The sequence below is a fragment of the Alosa pseudoharengus genome, unplaced genomic scaffold (assembly GCF_046254945.1).
Source record: "Alosa pseudoharengus isolate Yale_2024_CS ecotype anadromous, Long Island Sound unplaced genomic scaffold, YU_APseudo_1.1 YU_APseudo_1.1_scf_2, whole genome shotgun sequence".
In the NCBI taxonomy this organism is placed as follows: Eukaryota; Metazoa; Chordata; class Actinopteri; order Clupeiformes; family Clupeidae; genus Alosa; species Alosa pseudoharengus.
This window is the reverse complement of record NW_027468663.1, coordinates 41,721,998-41,745,417: the sequence shown is the minus strand read 5'-3', so window position 1 is coordinate 41,745,417 and position 23,420 is coordinate 41,721,998. Positions and strand designations below refer to the sequence as shown.

The 23,420-nt window shown below is 45.0% G+C and overlaps 1 protein-coding gene across 1 annotated transcript in view; it reads left to right on the top strand.

Moving 5' to 3' along the window:
* Nucleotides 1-23,420, top strand: part of sgcz (sarcoglycan zeta) — a 112,356-nt gene that overhangs the window by 1,759 nt on the left and 87,177 nt on the right. The gene's annotated exons all lie outside the window — the stretch shown is intronic.

Here is a 23,420-nt window from a genome sequence, read left to right as displayed (position 1 = left end):
ATTTGACACTACCGGAACATGAAGGAAGGCAATGCGCTGCCTTCAGAAACAGTCCTTGTTATATACGTTTATAATAGTTTGTTTTTGTCTTTAGGCACCCTATCCGCACCAGTGTTGCGCGGGTTTGGTCACAAGCGGCCCGCGGTCGCCCGATATTTTAATCAACCCGACCGCAACTCGGACCGCGAATATTAATTAGGACAAAATTATACCCGACCCGCGATCCGATCCGCTTATTTACAAAATGTGTGCTTTTGGTTATAGCCTGCATGCAGTGTGACAGTAGGCCATTTCTGTAAAACAAACTAATTTATTTGCGAAACTTTATGCAGTAGAACTACACGCAGTAGGCATGCAGGACATAATGTTTGCGCAGGAGAGAGAATGAGAATAAGAGCGCAAGCATGCACGCAACCACCAAGGATTAGAACACTAGGATAAGATTTGAAGGCCATGGACATACATCTTTCTTTCGAAAACAGAAATGGTGAGGCAAGGTATAGGCAAGAGAGATACATTGCTGGTCAAAACGTTAGCGTAAGAACTGGTTTATAATGCTGAATGAAGCACAAAGCACATTTACTAAAGCACATCCCCTGTTTAAAGTCACAAACACAACGAACTAAGGTAACTTTTATGCATGCGCGAACCTATACATACCGGTAGATATGGCTGTGTAGTCTGTGCCATAACATTTATTCCTGCAGGCTGCCCGTTTTGGCTGTCATAGGCTACTTTTAAATGGCTTCGCAAGAAGTAGGCCTACATAGACCATAACTTGTACTACTGTCATCTTCTTTAAGAACTTTTCCCAATATTTCCCATAACCTATATCGCTTTTCCTGAAGGGGTTGTCTTCAGGGGCGGACTGGGACCAAAAATCGGCCCTGGCATATTTGGCCCAAGCGGCCCTCAAATCGGTCGGGCACACCTAATTAAATACAAAATATTTGCATTACCCTCCTTAACTATGCATATATGTTCAACTGTCATGGAGCACTGAAAATGATGTAGGCCTTACTGGCTATCACTCTGACTGATCAGAGGTAGCCATGGAGCACATGATCTCCATATTCAAGTAGGCTAACAAGCAATTATCAAAGAAGAGTTTCTGCTTGAATTCAAAGTATCATTTCAAATTATTCAATAGGCTACAATTAACAGCAGCACCAAACATTACTGAAGCCTATGTGTAAAGAGTTAAATTACCCAGATTGTCTTAGACATTAATGTAATTTATACCAGTAATCACTGTAGGACAACTGAAACAACACGAAATAAACAGGGCTGTTGCTGGAAATATTTTATTCCTGTAGGCTATACTACATTGCTGGTACATTTTGGAACATTATAGCTACATTAACTAATTATCTTTAATGTCTTCCAGTAGCCTGTCGTATAGGTTACTGTATATTAGTTGGCTTGTGCATGAATATGACTTGATGTTTTGTAGCCTACATTTCCGTCAGTCTACAGTCTTTTAGCCCATCTTTACCATGATAACCCTTCCAAGATAGAACCCTTTCGACGCTCTACTTTGAGAGACCAACCACCACTCATGCCATCGATGTTGAATTTTGGGCGTCTGACGGAAACTGATCAATCTGACCAACAATTAACCTCGATTTGACACTCTTTTGCTGTCCGGGTTTGCAAATCATTCATTTAGAACATTTAACTTGCGCTATTTGTTATTATAATCACAGCACGGCCTTACGTTATCATTAGGCTACCTTATCGCAATTAATAAGTCATCATAATCATCATCGTCAGCATGGCATGTCACACATAGCCTACCTGCTCCACCACTGAGTTCTTATCATGTAGCCTCAACTAGGCTCCACCACCTGCTCACTGTCCCTTGCTCTGTAGCCTATGCTTGCTTACATCCTCGTTCAAACTCAACAAACTTGAACATGTTGCTGACATATGCTAGCCTACTTGCAATATTGTATTTTCTATTTTTGTATTTACTTCTACATTGGTGTTACTTTTGCACTATTGTCACTACGCACCCGTCGCAATTTCGTGTAGGCAACTTCAATTAACTTTTGATGAGCTCACAAAATCCTGGCTCTAAGCCAAAATGCGAGGGGTGGGCCTGACGTGAGCTGTTATAGGATTAGTCGAGTGTCAATATGGAAATGTAACCAATGGGCCGCTGGTTGTCCTTCCTTTGGGCCGATCCTTGGCCAAAATGATTAAATTATATATATAGCCTATTCTATCGGCCCAAAAGGTGCGTCGGCCCACCGGGAAAATGCCCGGTGTGCCAGATGGCCACTCCGCCCATGGGTGTCTTTATTATTTTAACTCGCGTCTTCAGCTTCTTTACTGTTGACTTTACTGTATTGATGTGTGACAGGGCCCTCAGGTTTATCCAACTAAATGGATGAGGACAGAGGCAGTAGTATAAACAATGTTGTATTTATTATTTCTTTTCTTTGTTTAAAACGGATGGCAGGGGTGTACAGTAGGTAAATCAGATAAAAACAAAATCACAATACACAACACGAAATAATCAAAGAAAACAAAATGTAATACACATAACCATAAATTAAATGCCCAGTGGATTGGTGGCTGCTACACGGCCTGAATTAACACAGGTACAGTAACCCTCGGATGGCTGCCCAGCCCCAAAAGTGATCTATGGCCATACACACACACAAACACAAGTGTAACACTCAAGCTTTCTAAATACAACCCACACGAGTATAAATAGGTGTTCAGTACACGCTCAACCACTAGAATGTGCTCTCACCGCAAACTAGGGGAAGGCGGCAGTCCTAGAGTACCTTAACTGTGTTACCTGATAGACCTAGCAGGCCATACTAGCAAACAGGGGGAAGGAGGGGGCATTAAATAAAGGAAACAATACAAGACAAAACAAAAACAAGACAAACACGCTATTCAGCGCCAGTGGAGTGCTACCGATACAGCTACAATGAATAGCAGAAGCTATAATAAACTAATACTACCTGGGACATAGACCCTATGGCCCAAGAGTAACAGTCTACCGTGTGGAGAAACTAGGTTGGGAGTCACAAAGTACTCAACATGAACTAATACCACCTGGGGCATAGATAGACCCCTATGCCCCAGGAGTAACAGTCTCCCGTGTGGATAAGCTAAGTCAGGGGTTACAAGAACCCATTAAGAACTAATACTGCCGGGGGGAGGGATAAGTCTCAATAGCCTCGGAGTAACAGTCTACCATATGAAATCGCTAACTGGCTGCTAATATGAGCTCAGGGATGGCAACAGCACTACACCTTGTCGAGTAACAGACCAGTGCACCAATGCACCAGTGTATCACACTCAGACAAGCATACAAAACAAAGAAAATAAACCAACACAAACAAGCATACCGTACATCCAACTTTGACTTTGAAGTGCTGTTAGTTTAACACTGACTAACAGGGACGTGCACAGGGGGGTTGCTCAGGTTGCCCGGGCAACTGCCATATGCCCTTCTTGACTCATGTTGCCCTTCCAATGGGGAAAATAAATAAATAAATCGTACAATGGATGCAGAATTTCACGTAGGCCTACACTGTAGATAAAAAAAAATCGCAAAGCCTCATTCACTTCCATTCGGGCACCGAAAGTGAAAGTCAGTAGGGGAAGGGCAAACTCTGTTTACGTGGCTGCAGCGCTGCACACGACCGGCACCTGACCTGAGCCTGCATAAGCGGCCCTAGAAGGAGATTGTCGCGGTTGTCATATGAGACGACTCAACGTTGTCGGAAAAGGTGAGTTTGTGATGTATAACAAACGAACGATCATCGTCATTAAGTTTTATGAAATGAATTACAATCTTCATAAATCCAGGCTGAGTTTGCCACGTTTAGCCTAAATAATCAGACAGATAGCTCGCAGAGAAGCAGCCCGTTATCACATAGCCTAGGTTAGGCCTACTATTTTTTGGTAGGCATAGGCAAACTAAGCTAGCCTACATGTCTGCTGATAGTTAGTTTCTCACATTTCGTTTTAGCAAGAAGAATGAATGATGAAAGTAATGCATCACATTAATTATTTGATTCAAAATAAATCCCTATCCTATCACTAGTATTTTGGGTATTGTTTGAAGCCAAGATGCCCACTGAAAAGAGTCAGATTCAGGAGAGGGAAAGACAATTCAGGGAGGCAGCAATCACTGCAGGGTTGGCTGCGAAAAAGCCAACCAGCAGGTGAGAGAGACTTTGCACTGTGACAAAGATGACATGACACTGTGTAGACGAATTGATTAATTAATCAGACTCATATTTTAGCCCACTAATGGCAATGTTTCATAATTATGACCGCCGCGCAGCGAAGCGGCGGTCATATAGGTTTAGTCAGATTATTATTTATTTTTATTTTTTTTCGCATGCCCAAATTTCCGTCAATGAGTCCCGGGACACTGAAAGACCGGGGTACACGAAACTTGGTGGGCATGTAACCCCACATGGATAGCATGGAACCATCGTTTTTCGTTTTGATCTGTAGCCTCCCCGCTGGACTGGACCCCCGAAAGGAGGGTAGGGCAGACACAGTTTTCTGTGAATATCTCGAAAACCGTAGGGTTTAGGAGGACCATTTTTTTTTTTTGTATGTTGATCTCAAGGGGCCATGTCAACCCATTCCATAACCACTCATTTCATGTATAGCGCCACCTAGTTAAACACAAAAAAGTAAAAATTAGGTGTTGTAATTGAAGGTATCTGTGACCTAACATAGTCAAAACTGCACGAAATTGGAAGTGTAGGATCATTATGACACCCTCTGTATGCACGCCAAATGTTGTGGAATTCCGTTCATGGGGGGCCACACAATAAATTAATTTATGTTACTATACACCAACTGGCCTGTAGGTGGCCGGAGACAGTTTTCTCTGAATATCTCGAGAACCGTAGGGCCTAGGAGGTTCACCTTTTTTATGTATGTTGGTCTTAAGGGGGCATGTCAACCCATCCCATTACCACTTATTTCATGTATAGCGCCACCTAGTTAAAAATTAAAAAGCAAAACATTAGGTGTTTTCATCACAGTATCTCTGGCTGACAAGGTCAAAACTGCACAAAATTAAAAGTGTAGGATCATTATGACACCCTCCGAATGCATGCCAAGTTTTGTGTACTTTCGTTCATGGGGGGCCTTACAATAAAATAATTTATGTGTACATTTAGTGACGTACACCAACAAGGATTCCCGGGACACTGAAAGACTGGGGTACACAAAACTTGGTGGGCATGTACCCCCACATGGATAGCATGGAACCGTCATTTTTCGTTTTGATCTGTAGCCCCCCCGCTGGACTGGACCCCCCGAAAGGAGGGTAGGGCAGACACAGTTCTCTGTGAATATCTTGAGAACTGTAGGGCCTAGGATGACCAGTTTTTTCCGTATGTTTGCCTCCAGGTGTCATGTTAACCCATTTCATGTGCACACATGTGCACAAACAGATACACACACACACACACACACATACATTCACAGTAATCATACGTATGACACATACTCACACAGTAGACATATGTACGCTTGCATGCACAGGCACATACGCAGGCACACACACAAGCACGCACACACACACACACACACCCACACACACACACACACTCACACACACACACCCACACACATAACATAAACATAACACAAACGAATCACGAATTTCTCAGAATTATGAACAGGCAAGATGGAGGTGGGGTTGTATAAAATTAATTTTACATGTGAAATCTATGAACTAATCATGTTTTGGTACTTGTTGTCTAGCAGATACCAGTGAGAATTGAGTGTGGATAATGCAATTTAGTGAGACAGTTAGAATCATATAGGCCTTTCAGCGTGATTTCTTTTTGTGGAAAAAATGTGCTGGACTGGGCGGCGGTCATATTTTGTACCGCTCTGCGGTACATCTAGTTACATTACATTTAAGGTGAGGAGCAGTCACAAGCCTCCAGACTATGTGAGGAAAATGTGGACCAGGAGGAGGCACAGGACAGGAAGGCCTAAGTGATGATCACCAAAAATGAGATGAGAGGACCATGCTAGAAAGTACAGGATTAAAGAGCTGCATGCTAAATAATTGTAGCCTAATCTAAAAAAACATAGGCTATTTTAGAGGTCATTTCAAAGATCTTGACTGAGCAGAACATAAATACCACTAAGCCTAAGGCTAAAGTTAAGGTGATTGAGTGCTGTATTTCAGTGTTTTACTTCTTTGTGTATATATTTTAAAAAAGACGCTGTTATTCTCAGTCCTGCATATAGCCCATGAGTTTTTTTTATTTATTTATTTATTTTTTTTTTGGGGGGGCTGCCCTTTTATCAGGTCAGAGCAACTGCCCCTCAAAATTCCTGTGCACGTCCCTGCTGACTAATACCAAAAGAAACTCTAATGGGGGAAAACAGTGGTCAAACTGTGATAGACAGCCAGCTGTGATCTCGGCCTTTTCCACAATGCGAGCTAGCCCAGGGGAACAGGAGCAGAGGAGGGAAGTGTGTCAGCTCCACGTTCAGCATTCGCATTGGTAGTCACAGGGAAACAGGAGTAGGAAGGAGACGACAGTCCAGACCACAGCGAGGGAGTTGTTCGTAACCAAAACCCAGCATGAAGTGCACGGTTTGTACCGACCAGCGACGAGCAACTTGCGTACCAAACAATTTGGGAGAGCTTCTTTTGTGTTTGTCGGGAAGGAAGTTACGTACCCGTGACCCCCAGCCCGCACACCCAGGTGATTGCAATTAGTCGTGATCCTGACCTGATCACAGATGCTTTACTGTATTGATGCTAGCCTTCTCGTGATATTTTAAGTAGGCCTATTTGTAGAAAATATATATTTAATTAATTTTAACTGACCCGCCCGCAAATGACCCGAATATCTTAAAATATTTTGTTTATGACTCATAACCGCGGGTGACCGCGGTCATCCGCGGGCGACCGCTTAATTTCGGGCAGACCGCGCAACACTGATCCACACTAACTCTGAAGCATAAGGCTATTTTGAGCCTTGTCATTGGTTTGAAAATAGTAATTTATTTTGACGTAGCTCCATGCCTGCTGCTACAGGCTATAAACTGTTTTGTTGCTAATGCAAACAGTCTAGATCAAACCTCCTCCGATTAACGTAATTTTGCTTACAAACGAAAGCTTGAACTTGTTATCCTCCATAAATAGACCTCAGGTTGTTTTTACTCCGTATCATCCCTTTAAGCAACGATGGTTTCGGGAAATGGTATTTTTAAATGTTTAGATGTTCGTAAGAGGGACTTTACCAACTACTTAGGCTTACAATGCTTTCGGGAAACTAGGCCCAGATGAGATATGGCCAAGGTTCTATATTCATCTGAGTTCCGTTAAATTAAATGAAAAAATCCACATTACTGGCAGACATTAACTGTGGAGTGTTTCTGCCAGAACATTTTACAGAGCTAAGCAGACAGATATAAAATCAAGATATTACTAAATATGAAATATTTTGAGACATGCATTGTCCGGATGAAAAAAGCCGAGGGAAATAAAACAGCTAATCTTCTGTGGGAACCTGGCCTCCAGTGTGTGTGTTTTTCCGCTCAGTAAGAATTATTCATTCAGCAGACGGCTCTTTCCAAACTGAATTGCAGATAGGTAAAGGGTGCATTTTATTAATAAGGTGGTGTCTTTCTCTGAGCGCGAGACTAGTAAAGCTGTGGCAGTAACTGTACTACTGGTCATAAAGGAAATACATCTTCATCAGAAGTTTGGCATTTATGAACTAACTTCTAGCATTTTAGTTAGCCTGCGGCTTGTATGTTCTGTCCTGTCATGTGTGATCTTTTCAATGCATAAAACATGCTACAGTACCAGTGACATTTAAAAGGCCCATCATGGTCCCATCCTCTCTCTGGTGTCCTTAGCTAAAGTGAATCTACATCATAACTTCAGACTCAGATTGTAATTCAAAGCCTTTTTATGGATGGAAAACTGTTTATTACACCGAATGCCCGCCATCCGAGGTTTTGAAAAATGGCTTGAGAACTTTGTAATTTCTCCACAGACTGTGCATTATAAGTGATTTGAACATTTTCTTTGGTAATTTAATTGAAAAATCCAATGAAGAATATTTATTTTCTGGGCTCTGGAAAGCTAAGCGCTCATCTGTTCTGTCTTTAAGAACAGCTCCATTCATCTTGAGCAATGGCGTGCCCTCTTTCTGTCTCCCTGTCCTCAGCCCCCTTCTCTCCTCATTTAGGGGCATTCTATCATTCAATTCTTTCACCAATGGGTACACTGAACTATTGTGCCGCTTTCTTTAGAATGTCAATTAGTATGTCAGTTTAGTTCTTTGCCTCCAACTGGTATACCTCTCCTTCACTTTTGGTTAGAAAAAAAACAGATAGAAACAGGGAGAAACTGCTCATTCAGTTACACACACACACACACACACACACACACACATACACACACACACTCACACACACTGTAACGGTGGCCTCTGACACAAGAAAAGAAAATGATTATGTTGGGCGCCAGGCAGCGTTAAATCTGCCGTGTCAGTATTAAGACCCCGTCACCCTTCCCGTTTTAAAGTTGACAAGAAAAGAAACACAACACAGCATATGGTTTTCAAGCAGGTGATGTAGTGTATTAAACAAAATGTCATTCAACTCAGGATGTCGGCGACGTCGACAACAGTTCAATAGATCCAACAAAACAAAATATCTATGGCGACGCACACAAACAAAACAATAACCAAAAAACAAACAAATGAAAACGAGCGGCCTAGGAGGGGCTGGCAGCAAGTATATAAGTATAAGTATAAGTATATATACTCTTTTGATCCCGTGAGGGAAACTTGGTCTCTGCATTTATCCCAATCCATGAATTATTGAAACACACACAGCACACAGTGAGGTGAAGCACACACTAATCCCGGCACAGTGAGCTGCCTGCATCAACAGCGGCGCTCGGGGAGCAGTGAGGGGGTAGGTGTCTTGCTCAAGGGTACTTCAGCCGTGCCTACTGGTCGGGGTTCGAACCGGCAACCCGGTCCGAAGTGCTAACCGGTAGGCCACACGCACACACACGATGTGTGTCTCTGTCATGATGTGTGTGTGTGTGTGTGTGTGTGTGTGTGCGTGTGTGCGTGTGTGTGTGTGCGTGTGTGCATGTGTGTGTGTGTGCGTGTGTGTACACATATGTGTGTGCTTTAGTGTGCATGCGTCTCCCCTCTCCTGTCAGCTCTCGCCTGACTGCCTTTGTTTGCGTCTCCCTCTGAACGTCGGCAGCTTGTTTACAGTCAGCCAACAGCAAGCTAAAGAATCAACACGTCTCCTCACATCTGTGGAGACGCGTCGTGTTGGGGCTCTTTGGTGAGTGATGACATGAAGCGCTGTCATGAGTTACCAGCCCCAGCGAGGTGATTTCCCCGCAGATCAAACGCTGTCTGTCCTCCCGTCTCCCCGGATACTGTACCGCCGCAAATCCTTTCTCTTTCCCTCGTTTTTTTTTTTCTCTCTCGCCACATGCTTTTCAAACGTGCAGACGCTGCGATTACGTGCGCGGACTCGGTAAGATCGGCTGCTTTGATCGTCGCTACGTGGCTGTCCTTCGAAGCACAGAGCAATGTAGAGCTCCTGAGTAGTTCTAGAAGAATACAGCATGGCAGCAAACATTTCAGCACCAAACAGTGCTGTCTTGTATTCATAATGGGGACTGATGTTTTATTATTTTGTTTAATTATTTAAGTATGTACATACATTTCTTTGTTGGAACATATCCCAGATAGGAAAGCCTTGCCTGAGCTTCATGCGGAGATTATGTATATTTCATGTAATTTCTTGATGCACGTTCACAGCTTGTCAGATGCGGTTTTGTGGTCCGATCATTAACAGCCATTGTGGGTTTTTTCACACCCCTCTCTGTATGTGAAAGGCCATGGACATTTATTGATGAGTTTTAACAGTGTCAAAGCTGAGTGTTTGGCTAGCAAGTTATAGCCAGAGGGCATATTCAGCAGTAGAGCACCACTGATGAAATATTAAAGAACAGCTTTCAAATGACACAGCACAAAGGGGTCATGGCAATCATTTGCACTGTGCTCTTATTGGCTGCCACTATTAGCCCTATGATGAATAAGGCACCAAATTTGACTGATTACTGCAGGATTGTTTATTAAGGCTCAAAGCCATGGGTCAGATGAAGGCAAAGGGCATATTTAGCATCGTTTGTTTGTGTGTGTGTGTGTGTGTGTGTTTTGGGAAGCGCAAAGTCCCCCTCGCCCGAGAATGTGTGTGTGTGTGTGTGTGTGTGTGGGGGGGGGGGGGTGAGGAAAGGAAACACCACTAGCTACCTCAAATGTAGTGGAGCACCTATAAAAGAGGGTCTGACTGTGTGTGTGTGTGTGTGTGTCTGTGTGTGTGTGTGTGTACACAGCTCTCTACTAGGATAGAGGCACAGACAGATATTTGCCACTAAGTGCTGTGTGGTTTTGGTTAAGTACAGTGGAGAGGAGAGGAGCCCAGAGGAACAGCTGGGATTAGTCAGTCCATTTGAGTTCAACTCAGCTCAATGCTTTTCCCTTCAGATGGACTCCTACTGGTATGACTAATAGATACAGATGCATTGCTGAAACACGTGTGAAAAACGTATGATTAGGATTAGAACCTCGGTTCTCTAACGGAGAACGCGAGGCGTTAACCATGTCTGCATCGCACCCCGGCAGCACGTTCAACGCATGAATGCCCCGCCCCAAGCCCCGCCCCCGCCCCTGCGCGTAGTCCTCCAGTGCCAGCGAGCTGCTGTTGTTTGTTTCACGCCACGGGCCTCCGCGGTCTGGACATGTGCGCTCTTCAGTGTGTGTCTCTGCAACGTGTCAGCCTGCAGCGGAAAGTGACCGGTCCACCCAGCGTACTGTTCTCTCCCAGCCTCGCACTTGTGAGTAGTGAGTAGCCCTCCTGTTTCAACAAGCTGTCCCCATTTAATGTCGCCTCTTGCCACACAGCACGGCTGCGGTCAGTTCTCGCTGAATGCTTGTCCATCGTCGCCAATGAGGCGCTGTGGCATATACGTGTTCCCATGGGTTAACATCGAGTGAACTTGACTGAGAGAGAATGTATGGTTATGAATATAACTTCCATGCACGAGACGTTAACCCTTTCTGGCCTCATTGACTCTCTGGACCTGGTCCAATGAATCGCTTCAGAATGCCTGAGGCGGGCCAGTTTCTCACGGTGCGGCCATATATAAATATAGGCAGTACCCTGTGAAAAAATCTCTGAAACAGGTGATTGGAGGTTAGTTCAGGTCGATGACGTAATCCGAGAATGACTTCCCATTGGTTAACATCGATTGAAAGAGAACAGGAAGCTCAAGCAGTTGGGGGCGGTACAATATATGACATCTCTCTTTCTCTCAGTCGGAGCGGGGATGTGTTCTCTTACTGTGTGAGTTGTTTTGAGTGGTGGACAGATTTGAGAAGTCCCCATGCGCCCAGGGCACTCAGTCTGCCGGACACACGTCTCGTTCCGTAGCGTGAGGCGCCGTGACATTGCCCATCAGGGCCCAATCCTACCTGATGGAGCCCAGGCCACAGACGGGCCCTAATGACCAGGAGCAGGTGGACAAACAACCCAGCGCACACCTTCTGCTGGACACACACACACACACACACACATGTCCCTGGGTGATGGGGAATGGAGTTGCCCCGGGGCTTTGCTGACCAGGGTGTTGTGTGCATGGACACACACACACACACACACACACACACACACACACACACACAGGGCACCAGCATCCCACCCCACCTGGCCCTCCTTTCCCCATCTCCAACCCACGATGTGCTGACCAAACACACTGAAGGCCCCCAGGCCATGGAGACATAAATACCAGAGGATGGATGGATGGGGGGAGGGAGGAAATGAGGGAGGGAGAGAGGGATGGGATGGGGAGTCAGGGGCGAAAGAGAGAAGGTAATGGGGAGAGAGGAGGCGGGATGGGACATGTTAAGATGGGGAAACAGAAAGAGGAGACAGATAGAGAATGAGAGAAGCAAAAGGAGATAGGGAAGATGGGAAACGCCATGTGTGTTGGACTGTTTGTGTGTGTGAGAGTGTGTGTCTATATGTGTGTGTGTGTGTGTGGGTGTGTGTGAGAGAGAGAGAGAGAGAGAATGTGCCGACATGTCTGATCTTAATCTGGTCCTTCCACAAAGAGCAAGAGTGGTAGAGATTAGCTGCAGAGAACACTAAAAAATAACACACAGCATGTCTACACAAACACACACACACACACACACGCACCTGCTGTCTGTCATTTTTACAGAGCACTAACTCTCTGTCATTTGCTTGCTCTTAATTATATACAACTATCTCTCTCACTCTCATCCACACACACGGACGCACACACACACACACACACACAAACCCAAATACCCAAATAGACACACACACACACACACACACACACACACAAACCCAAATAGACACACACACACACAAACCCAAATAGACACACACACACACACACACAATCTAATATATACAGATATACATTTGTACATAATGTTCTCTATTCAATTTCAACTAGGATTATGAAGCCAAAGTTATTACTTGTTTATGAAAATGTTATAATAATGTGATTACATAAAACAAGTTTTTTAGTCTATTTTTTTAGTCTATTATATTACAGTGAGAGAGCATATTATATAACGTGTGGGCGTGTAGGTACTGTTAACATTTTAAAATAACATAATAGCATAATAAACATAAACACTAATCTTACACACACAGAGGGCTATATTTTGGGTCACCAGCGCATGGCGTAAAGTTCGTTATTCACCGGCGCGAAGTTGAATTCGTTATTTTGCACGTTTATTTTTTAAGCATTGCGCCCAGGGGTGTGGCAATTAACAACCTAGGGAGGGACCTGGCGCATTATCTAAAAATCGCTATCATACACCACCTAAACCTGGTCAGACGTCAATGGCGAGTTGTTCATATGCTATTTTAAGAGCGCATGTCAACAGTCATATTGGCAGGTGCACGCACCATCCTTCTATCATTCATGAACGCACACCAGCGCACGTCCATGCAAAGCATTACAAATTGCACGATTACAATGGGAAACATAATTAGAATAAAGATATTACGAAATACTGTACATCTCATGATGAGTAGTTATTCACCATCATTTGCAAATTGGTAATGACGGTTAAAAGTGATTAGGGGAGAGGTGAGAGACACGTATGGAGCACAGCTGAAGACGCACTGTCACGAGATATAAGCAACTCCTCTGCAGGATAAATGTTGTTTTATTCAGTCATTTGAGCAACATTAGGGTAAGTGTTGCTTTTTCCAGCCTATGTTTTCGATGGTAACCCATTGTCAGTCAATAGTGAAAGCAACTGCATATAACTGTCTTGTCGTTGACTGACTCCTTGGTGAAGTTAGTTTCACTTTGCCAATGAGTTCAAATAATAGACGAGTGCAAATGCATGAAGGCTATGCTAGGTTTTAGTAAAGCATGGTTTAAGAATGACTATTCCATACGGTCTCGCAAGCAGCCTCCTTCAAATGCGCCATTGAATGCCAAAATACCGATGCATTTATTTGACATATCGCGCATTGCGCCGTTAAAGGGAATGACAGATGTCATTCTCATTGGTTTAAAATGATGTTACGCCCCAAACACACCCATATGACTGATTAAAAGACCTAGGAACACCTTGTTACGCCATGCGCTCCACTTTTGAGAACGAAACCCCTCCCAATGTGAACTGGACATCCTACTAAATTTGAATAGACTTTTGACGAGTGACGATGCACTTTAGAATGTCATGATAGGGCCCAGAGACTCTCTGGGCCCTATTTTAATGGTCTGAAACGGAAGTGTCTTCGCACAAAACGCAAGTGACTTTGTGGGCGGATCTTGGGCGCTGATGCTATTTTACCGGAGGGATATTGACTGTTGCGCCCGACGCAAATCTAAAATGGGGTGGTCTGAAGTAGCTACATTAATCATGGGTGTGGTTTGGGCGTAACGTGCAATAAACCAATCAGAGCGTCATCTCACATTCCCTTTAACAACAGGCACGCTTGTTCCATAGCTGATTGCTATTATGGTGGCGTATTTGCCAGGCGCAGCCAGGAGCATTCACAGTGCTATAATCACTGTTCAGTTGGGAACAGTTAGCTATTGATTTTTCATCTTGACAAAATGTAATACAGAATTGTCACAAAGACATACTTTCCGATGTTTTGGGATCATTCTCACTGAATCACGAGGTTATGAATGCATGGTGATATATTTGCAATGTACAATGTAATCTAACATTACCTCTCTATAGACAATGCATATCTTCTGTCAGTTAATCTCTTCTCTCCCGTGCTGCCGCTGGGGCATTTGGGTTAAATGGCATCGGCATGCAGTTCAACATCACGTCTCCTTAAGTCCTCTAACATTTCCTAATTTATGTCATCAACACATCAGTGATTCGTGAAAATGTGTACGCTAGATTTATGCCTATTTTTTCACATGGACACCACACTGATTTCCCTCGAGTGGTAATATTTTTCTTTGAAATTATGTATGGTTTACAGAAATGGGAACTACATTGTATAGATGAGAGGAGCTAAGTGTGCGTTGCGCAGCACAGGCGGCCAAGCAAGGGCTTCGTTTAAGTTGACCTAACTTTCAACTCTGCACAGTATCCCATTAACTGCATTCCCATTTCTGTAAAGCAGAGTTTGTAAACACGTTATCATCAACTTAATTCACGCACAACATTTATTTGAGCAGGAGAGAGAATAACAATGAATGGATGCAGCAACTACCGAAATTGTACAGAAATTGTAACCATACTTGCTGCTTTCTTGTACTATCTGTTGCTGGTTAACAGCACATGAAAAGCTGATTTAAGCTAATTCACTAACTCAAGACTTCAAGGCCATCATGGATATAAAACGTTTTTTGAAAATAACGAAAGGATGGAGGGAACATAGCAAAGCTTGGTGCTTAAAACCTTACACAACGGTAAATTGGAACAAAACTAAAAGTAACTTTAGCCTTTATAGGGCTGTAGCCTATAAAGTTGTCCAGATTAATAGGTGGTAATTAGGCGTTGTTGTAAAGATATTGCATGTAGATGTTGTACTATATAGGCTACTAAATATTTAGGTCACCAATGCACGAACAAAACCGGGAAATGGACAAATATTATCAAGGCTTTGAATGTTTCCGTCTGTGCACGGGGGTGTCTGTAGATTGGTGTGCAACGCATTCATTCATGCAGGCCTGTGGTCATGCATGCGCCCTTAAAATAGCATCTGCATTTTCGCCACAGACTTTAGACCAGGGAGTTCCTGGTCTGTGGCGGAATTGTTTTCTGAAACTGCAAAATATCAACAGTGAACGTTTGCGCCGGAACACGCCCCGTCTTTTCGCTGAACCGCCCCCGTGGGCGCAATCGAATTCCCTAATTTACAGGCATGTACCTGTGGAGGGAAAAATAGAGGGCTCTATCTTCCGGCCCGGCGCAATTGACTTTGTATACTCGCGCGTTTGTCTTTCCTATTTTGCAGTCAGCGCATATTGGAATTTTCCCTCCACAGGTACATGCCTGTAAATTAGGGAATTCGATTGCGCCCACGGGGGCGGTTCAGCGAAAAGACGGGGCGTGTTCCGGCGCAAACGTTCACTGTTGATATTTTGCAGTTTCAGAAAACAATTCCGCCACAGACCAGGAACTCCCTGGTCTAAAGTCTGTGGCGAAAATGCAGATGCTATTTTAAGGGCGCATGCATGACCACAGGCCTGCATGAATGAATGCGTTGCACACCAATCTACAGACACCCCCGTGCACAGACGGAAACATTCAAAGCCTTGATAATATTTGTCCATTTCCCGGTTTTGTTCGTGCATTGGTGACCTAAATATTTAGTAGCCTATAGTACAACATCTACATGCAATATCTTTACAACAACGCCTAATTACGACCTATTAATCTGGACAACTTTATAGGCTACAGCCCTATAAAGGCTAAAGTTACTTTTAGTTTTGTTCCAATTTACCGTTGTGTAAGGTTTTAAGCACCATAATTTTGCCTACCTTGTTGTAGCCCATCTGAAATAACTCCAAGCTTTGCTATGTTCCCTCCATCCTTTTGTTATTTTCAAAAAACGTTTTATATCCATGATGGCCTTGAAGTCTTGAGTTAGTGAATTAGCTTAAATCAGCTTTTCATGTGCTGTTAACCAGCAACAGATAGTACAAGAAAGCAGCAAGTATGGTTACAATTTTTTTACAATTTCTGTAGTTGCTGCATCCATTCATTGTTATTCTCTCTCCTGCTCAAATAAATGTTGTGCGTGAATTAAGTTGATGATAACGTGTTTACAAACTCTGCTTTACAGAAAATATTGTAAATAGTCTACTGTCACGCAGTTAATGGGATACTGTGCAGAGTTGAAAGTTAGGTCAACTTAAACGAAGCCCTTGCTTGGCCGCCTGTGTTGCGCAACGCACACTTAGCTCCTCTCATCTATACAGTGTAGTTCCCATTTCTGTAAACCATACATAATTTCAAAGAAAAATATTACCACTCGAGGGAAATCAGTGTGGTGTCCATGTGAAAAAATAGGCATAAATCTAGCGTACACATTTTCACGAATCACTGATGTGTTGATGACATAAATTAGGAAATGTTAGAGGACTTAAGGAGACGTGATGTTGAACTGCATGCCGATGCCATTTAACCCAAATGCCCCAGCGGCAGCACGGGAGAGAAGAGATTAACTGACAGAAGATATGCATTGTCTATAGAGAGGTAATGTTAGATTACATTGTACATTGCAAATATATCACCATGCATTCATAACCTCGTGATTCAGTGAGAATGATCCCAAAACATCGGAAAGTATGTCTTTGTGACAATTCTGTATTACATTTTGTCAAGATGAAAATCAATAGCTAACTGTTCCCAACTGAACAGTGATTATAGCGCTGTGAACGCTCCTGACTGCGCCTGGCAAATACGCCACCATAATAGCAATCAGCTATGGAACAAGCGTGCCAGTTGTTAAAGGGAATGTGAGATGACGCTCTGATTGGTTTATTGCACGTTACGCCCAAACCACACCCATGATTAATGTAGCTACTTCAGACAACCCCATTTTAGATTTGCGTCGGGCGCAACAGTCAAATATCCCGCCGGTAAAATAGCATCAGCGCCCGAGATCCGCCCACAAAGTGAAATGCGTTTTGCGCAAAGACACTTCCGTTTTAGACCATTAAAATAGGGCCCAGAGCCCTCTCTGTCTCTCTCTCTCTCTCTCTCAAAGAAAACCGCCACTTATTCCTTGTTTTTTACTAGAAAAATGTTTATCACCTTGAGCTCTCTTACAGCATAAAGCCATTTCGTGTCCAGAGGAATCGGGCACCTTTTGTGGCTTTGCTGAGTTCTGAATGCACACTTGAGAACTGTGCACAAAACTAAAAGGTTTTCTGCACCATAAAAGCCATGTGTCTGTTTAGCCTAGTGCTGTGGAAATGGCCAAGACCTGGCCTTCACTCGGTAGCTTTTCTCAGTCCAACAATGTCCTCCTGTCTGGGCTCTTTGCAATGTGAGGTATTGATGTAGTGTGCAGCATTGTGTAACCATTCAGTTCAAATTCAGGCCAAATCAAGTTTTCTACAGAAGATTATGGTTTATATGTTCTTGATGCTGGTGCCTTTATCACTGATCTTTTGTGGATTCTGGGATGAATAGCAGTGTAAGAATGTGTATTATATGATTATTTGGCACCTGACAGATAAATGAGCTCAATAATTTTTATTGCAGTCAAAATATATTTAGTGTATGTCCATCAGCTTGTGAAGAGGCAAATATAACTTGATGTTCCTTGATTTTGCTTTAACGTTGCTTCTATACCAAAATACTAATTGTATCCATCAGATTGCACTGTCATTTCAAATTCATATATTCAGCATGTTTGCTGTTTGTAAGTGGAAAAACATAACTCAATGGATGCCACCTGCTTACAAAGCCAATACAGTAGTGCTAAGAGCCAATGAAAGGCAAAAGGAGTGAGCCGGAGGTAGCCATCAGATGCCGAGCGCCTGTGTGTGTGAGTGGAGAGGATAGATGCAATTTGGCTGTCATTATGACACTGGCAGAGGGGAATTATTCAAGGCAGCCATGCGTGGCAGGGGTCAAACTACCTGGAACAGGAAAACAGCGTAGAGAAAGCCCATTAGGATTTTACACTGCGCCTCATTGTCCTTGTGCACGCGGCAGGGACCGCCTGCCAGTACTGATAGGCCTGTGTTTGTGTGCTAATATGTGTGTGTGTGTGTGTGTGTGTGTGTGTGTGTGTGTGTGTGTGTGTGTGTGTGTGCTTGTGTGTGTGTGTGTGTGTGTGTTTACATGTGTGTGTGTGTGTGTGTGTGTGTGTGTTTACATGTGTGTGTGTATGTGTGTGTTTGTGTGTATCTGTGTATCATACTGTATTGTAGATAGCTGTTTTGTTGACTCATAGAATTCCCCATATTGATAAGGTATCATCACTCTGTAGGAGCCAATCTACCTGCATCTCCAAGTCATTTTCTCACAGCTGATCTCAGATAATAATCACTGAAGGACAACAGAAAAATGTGAACATGTTTTTACACATCCAGTTTTCAATTCAAAAGTATTGACAACAAAACTGTTGGCTTGTGGCCACTGGGCGATAAGCGGGACAATGGCGTTCGAGGTGTCCAGATATATGGATCTAATGGATTTGGCGGAGGAAGCTCGCCTCCATAGCACGTCGGGGAGTTCTTTGCCTCCACCTCATCCATTAATTCCGTGTATTGGGACACCTCGGCAGCCGTTATCCCTTACATAGCACAGAAGCCACTCAGTGTAATGGGTGTTAAAAGTGTAGAAAGCCCCTCGCCTTGTGTCCCGGCGCTCTCACAGTCTTATCCATACCACACCACACATCTCCACACATCTCCACACCTCCTCACCTCCTCACCTCCACACCTCCACATCTCCTCACCTCCTCATCTCCACACCTCCTCACCTCCTCACCTCCACACCTCCTCACCTCCTCACCTCCACACCTCCTCACCTCCACACCTCCACATCTCCTCACCTCCTCACCTCCACATCTCCACACCTCCTCACGTCCTCACCTCCTCACCTCCTCACTGGTGGCCCATTTTACTATCACCGCTCACCTCCAGCTACACCCATCTCCTTTTCTCACCTCAAAGTCTTCACACTTATTCTAGTGTCCTACGACTTTGCTACAAAAATCATTTTGTAACTTTGTCACTGGCAGCCCCCCCTTCCAGAGAATGAGAATGCTCCAATACTCCAGCACCAAGAGCAATGAGATTCATTCAACATACATTCATTCAACATACATCATGCCATCTCTCCTGCCCAGTGGCCTGTAGTTTACATGTGGCCATCGCCTCATCTCCTCCTCCACCCCCCATCCCAGCCCATCTGATCCATAACTAGCTCTCAACACTCCCTCGGGATGGATTGAGTCCTTGACCTCCCGCTGACCTCTCTCTCCCTCGCACCCTGGGCGGGAGGAGGCCCAGCGGTCCGGCAGCGGAGCTGGGGGTGGCGGGTGAGTAATGAGAGGGCCCCGGCAGTTAGGCCCCATCAGGACCACCCTCAGCCAGCGAGTGCGCTAATGAGCTTAGTGCTGCGGGGACGTCCACGTGGCTAATGGCAGCGAGGGCAGGGCGGCGCCGCCCACCACGGGCCAATGGGAGGGTTGTGGGGCGTCTCGGAGCACTCGCCAGGGGTGGAGGTGAGGTGGGGGTGGAGGCCACCGGGGCTTTAATGGAGGACGGAGGGGAGATTGCTCACTCCTGGCGGCCATCTCCGCTTCATTAGGCCGAGGTGCAGAAGAGAGTGCTGGACGAGTTATAGCAAGCCATTGAAGGGACTGTGCAGGGCTTTGGCCAAACACAGTCAGGGCAGAATACGAGACACACACAGACAGAAAGAATCCCACACACACAATACTTTCTCCTTAGCTCTTCACAGGCTTGTAGACCTGTACACATTTGTGGGGCTCTCTGATGGCACACGTACAGTTGTCACGGTCAACCTGGCAGGACACTTGAGAAGATCGCTACTTCTGGTAAGGACATAAGATCAAAAGGCCAGCCCAGCTGTTATATTTGCTCTCTCTCTCCCTCTCTCCCTCTCACTCTCCCTCCCTCTCTCTCTCTCTCTCTCTCCCTATGGCCTCTTGCTCTGTGTGATTAATTTACACCTGCAGTGTCCTGTTTGCTCTGCTGCTGTACTGGGTGACCATGGAGGGGAGCATGTGCGATATGTGGGAAGGGGCCTCCTTGGCAGAGCAGACAACAAGGACAGCCACAGCTGCTGCCTGTGTGAAATTCATACAGTGTTTGGAGCTTGGGTCCACGCCTGAAGCAGTGACCTATCCAGAGACAGACTCTGGTTTGGGTTTGGCCAGTGTGTGGCAGTCTTTCAACATCAGACTGCAACAGATAAAATGACCTTTATCTTAGCACAGTGTTGGATTAAAAACAAATAAAAGACACATAAAAGAAGACTTCAAATAATGGCGTGTGTGCGTGTGCGTGTGTGTCTGTCTGTGTCTGGTCGTGTGTGTGCACAATTGACAGATGCGCAACCCGTCACGCACACACACACCCTCCACCGACCCCTCCTTATACCCCCCAAACACACCTCACTCTTTCTCTCCCTCTCGTCTCATCTCCCCCAAAGCCGTCTGTCTCTCCCTCTCTCTCTCTCTCTCTCTCTCTCCCTCTCTCTCTCTCACTTTCTCTCTCGCACCTCTCATCTTCCCTCCCTACCTCCCTCCCTCCCCTCAGGGCCAAATCACCATCACCCTTTCATGTCAGCGTTTGTTCTTCGCCTCCCCCACCACCCCCACCCCCACCCCTCCCATCCTCTCGGCAGGTGGGGGGGGGTGATCGATACCGGCTGCCCCAGCGCCGATGCCCCAGCCCTGGCCATGACTCACGGCTCTGGGCAGAGGGGGTGGAGGACAGGAGCACATGGGGAAGCCATAGGTCCAGCCAACACTCAGTGGTTGCACTCACAGTAAATGCCAGGGCAGGGCAGTGGCATCAACAGAAAGATAGGATAGACCCACAGGAGTAGATGGATTTGAGCAGCCAGCGCATCTGCACTGGACAGGATGGTCAGAGAGATGGACATTCAGTGTCATTCAGATTAAGTGCCATTTAAGCAACACTGCCCGTTTATATTGTTATGTTTTATTGTTTTATTTTTCTCAGTTTAATGTAGTTTGGTCTGCATTACATAGCTAGTGCTTCAAATAAAGACAATTATGTCCCAACCTTTCGCCAGGCCAGGTGAACCAGCTTGTCTGGAATGCTGGACAGTTCTGCTTGGACAGGCCTAATCAGGCGGTGAGATATGCAATCAAAGGCGCTCAAAAGCCAATGATTATGATTCTGCGCATCTCGGTGGAATGAATTTGGAAAGGCAGGCCCCTCCATTGAAGGCTTTGCATTGCGAAAATCCAATAAGCCATTGATCCCTCTGACATCGGCTGCCAGGGGAGTCGCATTGTTGAAACGCGCCGGGGAGAAACAAACACAAATACGGACCCCTGGCTCGTTATTGGTTGTTATTAAAAGAAATAACAGGAGCGCTAAAACAAAGTGGGTAAAACACACCCAAAGGATAGGCACTGTGATGCTATCAGGAAAATGAAACTCCGTAGTCTGGAGTGTTTTGGTGAAGAGAGGATGACTGGAGGTCTTACTTTTCAGCATGCCATTGAAAGAATGCAATGTAATCTCTTGAAATGATGTAGCTCTCCTCATTTTTTCATGTCATCCATCTTTTGCTGTCAAGACACTCGGTCAGTGACAGTGAGCATCCTGTCTACTCAGGGTGGACAATACTGTTTGGTGGGGTATCATTTTGGGGGTGTCAGGGTGGTGTTTGTTGGGGGTTAATTCAGAATAATTTGCCTTGTTAGGGGTAATCAAGTTGCACAGTATTTGCACGTGATATTGTGTTCAGCCAGCCTTGGCGAGTGGTCCAGGGCCCATCTATCAGAGGCACTAATGATGTGCCATCACCCTAGAAGTGTTTCCACTGTGCCGAGAGCTGCTCTTTACTGCCTTCCTACGGCCAGCAGACGGCCATCCTAGAGATGATTGTTTTCCGATGAAGCAGACGCTACAATCCTATGCCATCCAGGAAACTGCTTCTCCGTGATCACACATCATCCCAGCACACAGACACGCAGCCACATACGCAGTTGAATGTCCACACACACACACACACACACACACACGCACACACTCAAACCTTGGATGGGAATGAGAAGGGGGGGGGGGGGGTGTAGACACACGCGCCCACAAGGGTATGTTTGCACTGCAATTCAGACGTCTGGTTCCTGTTTGAGGATGGTGAGTCTGTGTCTGGTGGAGGTGCGGGTCAGAGTGATCTCAGGCTTAATTGCCATCGGCCTGACTTGGAGCCGCCGAGACGAGGGGAGAGGACAGGTGATGAGATCACAGACACGGGCACCGACAGGCGCCTGGGTGGCCTTTGAAGATAATAACTGGCTTAGACCCAAATCACTCAGTGTGTACCGTGAATAGTTTCATATCAGGGCTTCATATGAGAACATATTGTGAGACTCGTTGTGTGTGTGTGTATGTGTGTGTGCATGTGTGTGATTGCAGATTTGATGCAGACTAAGGATATGGAGATAGATTGTTTGTTGAGTGAGCTCCAAATAGATTGGGACTATAATGCTCTTTGGCCCTCTGGGAGCCATGCTGGATTGAACAGAGCTGTGTAATAAAGTTCATCAGCACCGCTGTGGCAGTGCAGCAATGGATTTGGAGGAGAGAGGGTGCAAACATGTCTGATGATGCATAGCCATATTTTTATCATACAGTAGATTATTTGTGTCATTCTGTGTCATTATAAAACAAGTAATATTATGTGTGTGTGGTGTGTGTTATTGTGCATTAGTGTTTGTGTGTGTGTGTGTGTGTGTGTGCGTGCGTGCGTGCGTGTGTGTGTATGTGTATGTATTAGCATTTAGTGTAAAACATAACATTCATCTGACACATAACTCAGGTAACCCCTCAGAGAGTCAGATAGGGATGAGAGTCGAACAGATGGAAACGAATATAAATACAATGAGAGAGTGAGATGGGAGAGATTAGTGGACTCAAGGTGGCCGCTCGGTAGTTGTCCTCCATTTACATTCAGATCAACGTGGTGACAAACAGCCCTGTAGGGCGCGTTCAGCTGACAGCTGAACAGGAGACCCGTATGATTGACAGACACCATGGAAACAGGAGAGAGAGAGAGATAGAGAGATAGAGAGAGAGAGATAGAGAGAGAGAGAGGGCTTCAAGTGACATTCAGAAACAGAAACAAGATGGAGTGTGCAAGAGT